At 37.9% G+C, this 7,473-nt stretch overlaps 1 pseudogene; it reads right to left on the bottom strand.

Annotated features, from left to right (window-relative positions):
- Window positions 1–3,835: 3,835 nt before the first annotated feature.
- On the bottom strand, window positions 3,836–3,947 carry LOC134545669 (5S ribosomal RNA; annotated as a pseudogene).
- Window positions 3,948–7,473: the final 3,526 nt, after the last annotated feature.

Here is a 7,473-nt window from a genome sequence, read left to right as displayed (position 1 = left end):
GGTGGTCCCTGAAGCCAGCTTGAAGGAGCCAGACGCACCCTTGCCTTTGGTTTGGACAAGCTCGCCGCTAGCCACTGCTGCCTTCAAGTATTTCTTGATGAAAGGTGCCAGCTTTTCCGCATCTACTTTGTAGGTAGAGGCGACGTATTTCTTGATGGCTTGCAGTGATGAGCCGCCCCTTTCCTTGAGGCTCTTGATCGCAGAGGCCACCATTTCAGATGTGCGCGGGTGCGCGGGCTTGGCTCGTGGCTTCTTCGACGCAGCCTTGCCTTTCTTCGGGGAAGCTGCCTGTGATGGGGCAACAGCTGGTGCTGCAGTCGCTGCTGCGGTATCTGCCATGACGAGACTGATCCTACAGAATGCAAGAGCAAAGTGAAAATAAAATTTTTCTCTCTGCAAATATCTGGTTACCCAATTTTCTGGTTGCGGACGGTTCAGAAAATTCTCGATGCCTTGCTCACGTAGGGAGCAGCGCACTTTGGACAGCGAAAGTAATGTAGGGCTTCTTTAGCACTGATTTTTCAATGTTTTCTAAATGTCAGCAGTCTACGATGACATAATGGGCAGTTCCACTAATAGTGTAATTTTTTTATGGCAGCTGCACTGTTTAATTTGCACTGCGAGCTGTTTAAATTTACTGCTACACCAAACAGGGAACTTTTCATTTGCAGATGTTATTCAAGGAATCAAATACGTAATTTGTGCTGGAATCACTTGAAAATGGTTAAATTAACTTAGGTATACTTTAGTGTATAGTATGCTGAAAATGTGGAGATAATTTCATGAAGGCTGTTTGCTGTGGAAGCACTAGCAAATCACCTTGTTCAGTGCCACCTGGAATGGCTTTCTTCGTGCACCTCCAAGGATGATGTGATTATTATTGTGAGTAAATTTTGTTTACATTTTCATTGTGTGAATAATAAAACTTTTAACTGTACACACAACAAGCATTTCACTTGGATCTGATGCATTCTCAAGAGTGCAGTTTCTGTTTAGCTTTTAAAACTGGCTGCCCTTCAATTCACTCAAGGTGCAGATGCAAGTTGCTGATGAAGTATTCCACACACATGCTACATTGGAGAAATATTTTAATAAAAATTAAAACTCTTGCAGGATTTCGAATAAAAACTATCCTATTTATCCCTTCTATGTTTTGGTACTGCGAAATTGAGAGAGGTAAGTAAGTTGTGAGGTTATTTTTACTTGCTTGCATGTGAGGTTAGCAGAGCAAAAATATTTTTGAAATTGCAGATACATGGTCACTTTATTTCGTTGCAAACATTTATAAGCTCGTAATCTTATTTAAAGTCTCCATACTTAATGCGTTTGGAAAACCTTCTTTCTCTCAATTTTACAATGGAACAAAATTTTACTTGTATGTGTACATTAATTCCATCTCTAAATGATGTAGGTTTACGCACCGAGATCAGGTACATTGTAGAGAGAAAAACACACGAGTACCTGCTTATTTTGAAGTTTTAATGAGTATATTAAAAAAAAAAAAAAAAAACGATAAAAATATAATTGAAAAAGTATATTATTCACGTATTTTTGAGGATGAGGGGAGGGGGTGTTTTTGTCCGATGGTCGTTTATCTTTAAAGAAATTTCCGTTGGACCTGTGCGTTCTTGCTCTGCCAATTCTCGAAAAATGAAATATTTTAAGTCGTCTTTTATGTGCTAACTTCATTATATTTGGCTGCATTCGTATTTTTATTAGTTTTGAAACATTCATGTCACGGAAAATAATCATAAACCAGGACAAAAACGTTTTGACTAAATGTTCTAGGTTGGTTGTAAAACATTTTCTTATTTTATTTCACATCGGAAACATCTGTTAAGTTGTAAGCTTTGTAATGAATGCGACAGTCACTTGTTCGCTGAAGTGTTTGTTTAAGAAATTAGTATTGTAAATTTGTTTATGGTCTTGTTAAATGAAATTTTAAGTGAAATCATTTGGGAAAACAGAGGCTACAGGAATTTTCAACACAACTTGATGACCGACGTTGTGACTAGTGTGGGAGTGTGTGCTCGTGTAAATATCAATTTTTCTTACTCCTCGTGCCGGTCAACAGGAAAACAGCGAGTGTGTTATCTCATCGCGGGCGTGTGATTGCGTGTGGTAAATTGTGCTAGGTTAATTACCGCAAAACTCCACTGTGTGCAAATATGTAGTGTGTCGCTGTATGCAAATATTTGGTATGTCTTTTTTTTTTTTTTTTTTTTTTTCAGGCAATACACACTTTGAATTTTACACAATTTCGATGCTGCAACCTAAGTGTATACATGCGAATAGGATTGCTTAAATGAAAAAGTAAAGTAGGAGGTAAGTGCAAATGTTTCCAGGAGGTTATGCACACACAATCTATTTTATGAATTAATAGTTATTATCTAAGAAAATGATAGAAGATTATAAATAATGTGTGCAGAATAATACAGAATTTGCATGTTACACAAAAAAAAATATATATATATATTCCAAATATTGTTAGCAAAATGCACCTAGATTAGTGAGCTGGATTTTTTTTTTTTTTTTGTATTTTTGTTCTGTTGATCCCACGTGGAGTCAAGGCTCCGGGATATAGAACATGTATGTGCAGACAATTAATATTTACATGATGCAAGTTACCAAGAAAAAAAATTTCAAAAAAAAAAAATACATAACATGTTACACAATTTAACTTTATGCAAAACATGAAGCAGCTGTTATCACAAGTCCATTCAACAAATTAACAGTTCAATTTCTCTATTATCAATCAAATTAAAGAATAGCTTCAGAGGGTAGGTAGGATATTCTAGAAGAATTTTTTTTACTGTTTTTTTTTTTAATACTGGTAAATTGTTTTAGTTATTTTCTGTGATATTAAGTTGTAAAGTTTTACTCCCAAGTAATTTAGTCCATTTTCAAATCGCCTAGTGTTATGTTCAACTATCCTCAATTTACTAGCATTTCTGGTGTTATACCTATGTGCGAATATCTAAAAAAAAAAAAAAAAAAAAAAAAAAATAATTTTTTTTTTCTTCTTTTTCTTAAGAATGAATAAAAAGTTTCTAGAACGTATTCATTTATGGCAGTCAGGACTTTAAGTTTTTTGAATTTTGGTCTGCAGTTAGATGATTTTTTATCTTTTGTTATTATTCTAATAGCTCCTTTTTTTTTTTTTTCCCCCAATGTTATATGGCAGAAAGAGTAGAGCTATGGCTACTGTGACATCATGCATTGATGGGAAGGTTATTGTTGGATAACAAAAATTTAGATGATATAATTTTTATTTTTTTCCATACACAACACATTGCAGGTACAATTTTACAGGTTACAGCTGTACCACCTCTAGTATTGCTGCCGACCATCCAACAAATGAGCACACTAAACAGGCATTGATGACATTGTTATCAACGTCTTTTTGAATCTCTCATTATTATACATAACTGCCCACTGAAACAGAGAAACTTCAAAATAGGTGTGTGTGTGTGTGTTTATATATATATATATATATATATATATATATATATATATACATATATACATACATACATACATACATACATACATACATACATACATATACACTTATCTATTTATTTTTTCACTTTGAATTTTGTATGAGGTATACACATGCAAAGATTCACAGCTGCTGCTGGGTGGGTGAGTGAGTGAGTGATTGAGTGAGTGATTGATTGATTGATTGATTGATTGATTGATTGAGAGAGAGTGAGTGTGTGTGTGTGTGTGTGTTAGGGGGGGGGGGGGGAAATATGGTGATTGTGGGGGAAAAAAAAATTTAAAATTGAAATTTTTAAAAAAAAATTTTTTTCTGTAGGGTGCAAAATAGTAGTGCCAACGGCACGTGGTGTTCCCAAGCGGTCACCCATCTAAGTACTAACCACGCTCGACGATGCTTAACTTCGGACGAGAACCGGTGTGTTCATCGTGATATGGCCGTTGGCAATGATATAGATGTTTTTTTTTTGCAGTTTGTATTTGCCACTCGAAATAGCTATACCAGGTGTGATTGTTACAAACAACAGGAGAAATCGTGTAATGAACACTCTTTTACTTCCCCCCCCCCCCCCCCCTCCCCTCACACAACACCCACCACCCTCACCATCCCAACCACCAAAGCCCTCTTCAAAATACACTCTCACACACACACACAAACCCACACTCTATAACTGATGAACATTACCATAACTTCTTAAAGCCATTAGATAATATTTAACTCAAGAAAGGTATTGTGATATGTTTAAAGAAAGAAAGGTGAAACCTTTAACTTTACCAGCAGGTATTAGTATCACTGAGGTATCTTCTAGGTTGTAGCAGCAATAGTAGTAATAATAATAAAATTAAATAAGGTAATAAAAAAGAAAAGTTATACATGTGATCAAATCATGAATGTATAAAACTGGAATGAATTTAAATTTTTTTTATTTTTCTTCATAGGCTGTTTTGAAATTGATGAGTAAGTGCCTCTTCTTTTAAATTTTTTAATGCTGAACACTGTTACATAAGAGATGAATGTTTAGAAAATTTAAAAAAAAAAAAAAGCTAGCCCAGCCCCCTCCCCCCCTCACACAAAATCCAAACAAAAAAAAAAACACCCTCCTTCAAAACATCACATAATCATCCAGCCAGCAGTGCAGACGAGAAATTTGCACTCGGGGCCGCCATTTTGACGATAAATTCTTGCATGGCACACCAAAGGTAGGAAAGAATTTAAAAAAATAAAAATAATGGGCGAGCACCCTCGCGTCTGCCTGTAGAAAATGAAGTTAAAAGTAACATAACCTAAAGACAGGCACACACTAGGGTGCTCCCAGGCGGTTGAGAAATTTTTTCCCGCCAAAAGACTTATATATATTATTTATTTTACTGTTTTTGGCAGGGGGCTATGTCGGTCTGTGTGCAAAGTAGTTCCTACTCCCGCCGCCAGGAGCGCGCGCGGTGGGTAGCGATGTTGTTTTTTCTGCTTTCATTTGTTTATTATTTAGAGGGTTAATGCTATGTAAATGTACGCAAGTTTGGTTATGTGTCGGTAGTTGTGCGAGATTTAATTTCCGAAACGAAATTTGACTTTCATCGGCCTGCATTTCTCACTTATTCGGAAAATACATGTGTGTTTATGTATGTATAATAATCGAGTGATTTTGTAATAATTTGGAAGTTTTGTTTGCGTGTGCGATGTGGGGAAGAAAAGGTGTGCACACGAGTCCTAGGGCTATATTTTTTTTTATTGCGAAATATTTACTTCATGTGGTGAAAAATTTTAAATTATTTGTGATGCAAGTGAAATTTTTTTTTTTTTTCAGTTGGGTGATGTGTTTGTCCTCGTTTGTGTGCAAGGAAGCAAACATGCTGAAGGTAAGGGGCCATAAATGACACTTTAAAATATTAGTTTACCATTAATTTTGGTTAAATATTAAATTGCCATATAAGTAAAATCATGTCAACTGTTGTATTCCACCCAGTATAAGCTGTTAGTAATGGGTACTTAATATAAATAGAATAAATGTAAGCATTTTCGTCTGCATGAAAATTCACTTTTTTTTTGGATCCATTTGTACTGTGGGTAGTTAAATAGTACATTATGTTGTTTTTACTTCGAAGTACAAAACATCTTGTGCATGATTGCAAATTCAAACGCAGTTAAGCATAATATGAATTCGAATTATGTGTGTGTGTGTGTGTGTGTGTGTATATATATATTTTTTTTTTTTTTTTTTTTTTTTTACTGTGTCCAGTTTTAGCACAAATGGAATTATTTTCAAAGTGAATCGATGCAACTGGTCTTTGCCATTAATATTGATATATGATCTAACTAAATTAAATAGAAAGGATTTTTTTATTTATTTTTTTATATATATAAATATATTTGTAGCAATGTACTAATGACCACAGAAGTAAGCAAAAAAAAAAAATATATATATATATATCTCAGCCAGTAAACCATGCGTCTTAAAGACTTTTTTTAATGAAAATATTTCTGCCTTGGTTAAGCTTACATTTACTATCATAGGGATTGAGGGAATTGTAGAACAGCAGCAGAAGCATTTCCTTTCATGATCATGTTCTTGGTCCTGAAAAGGACCGTTTATGTAAGCATGTGCACACCAGACCTGCTCACTTGGAGCTGGTGTATTTGGTGACAGCCTTGGTGCCCTCGCTGACAGCGTGCTTGGCCAGCTCCCCGGGCAGCAGCAGTCTCACGGCCGTCTGTATCTCGCGGCTGGTGATGGTGGAGCGCTTGTTGTAGTGGGCGAGGCGGCTGGCCTCTGCCGCGATGCGCTCGAAAATGTCGTTCACGAAACTGTTCATGATGCTCATGGCCTTAGATGATATGCCAGTGTCCGGATGAACTTGCTTCAACACTTTGTAGATGTAGATTGCGTAGCTTTCCTTCCTCTTGCGCTTCTTTTTCTTGTCGCCCTTCGAGATGTTTTTCTGGGCCTTGCCCGCCTTTTTGGCTGCCTTACCGCTCGTCTTGGGGGGCATCGTAGGTCTGAGCTGTGCCGCTGTCGCTAGATGAGTGAGACGGGACTTTTTTTTTTTTTTTTTTTTTTTTAGACCACAGCCCCTCCACGCTGAAGTCAGTCTCACACAGCCGAAGTGTTTGTGAGCCCTGCTAACCAAATGGGAATGATTTGACTTGAGGGAATTGATGCGTGCCAGGTGGGACCTATACGCTTAAGTAGACAAATATAAAACTGCCATTGTCTCCTCCCGCTCCTGGGAGGGAGGGGGAGGAGTCATGGCGACGTGCGTCTGGCGCGATAAAGCCTGTAGTAGTGCGAACTTAGCACTCCTACAGCCTATGGGGTGTAGCAAAGGGTTAGGCAACAGTAAACCAGCGACGCACTGGAGGAAACCTGTTACCTGTAATCTGAAAAGCTAGCGCGACCGATGGGAAAATATGGACGCGGAAGAGGTATAGTAGGCTATAACCTTTCCAGGTGGGATTCCTGGAAAAGCTATGTTGGTGCTCTCCGAGCAAGTACACAGCAGGGTTGTGCGAATTTGACAATTGCCTCGGTGACACCGAGGGCGGCAGGAACTCCTGGCGCGACCTGCAACTAAAAGTAGAAACACATATATACAACACTCTATAATTAGTAGGAGTGGGGGGGATACTGGGTTGGCATTGGCATGCCAATGCAGCATCTATGAAGCACTGAAGCACTGGTGCTGTGGTTGGCGTCACTGTGCAATAATTGAGAAAATGGGAATGAATTTTTACGATGGTTGACTATTATTATTATTACAACTACTAGGGAGATGTTGATATACACTATGGGGGGATGTTAGGATGCGAAAGAGTGAAGCACTAAAATAAATTGGAAGGGCATGATAACGTGGCTGTTGCACTATGTGGCTGCGGGAACCATGGCAGGATCTTGGTGCCATCTCCCCTGCTGACAGGCACTGTGGGCGGCGTCTCTGTGAGCTCCCCTGGCGGCGCAGGGGGGGGGGGGGGACGAA

The sequence above is a fragment of the Bacillus rossius genome, unplaced genomic scaffold, assembly GCF_032445375.1.
Source record: "Bacillus rossius redtenbacheri isolate Brsri unplaced genomic scaffold, Brsri_v3 Brsri_v3_scf83, whole genome shotgun sequence".
Lineage (NCBI taxonomy): Eukaryota > Metazoa > Arthropoda > Insecta > Phasmatodea > Bacillidae > Bacillus > Bacillus rossius.
Note: the sequence above shows the minus strand (reverse complement) of the source record. Positions and strands in the feature narration are given on the sequence as shown.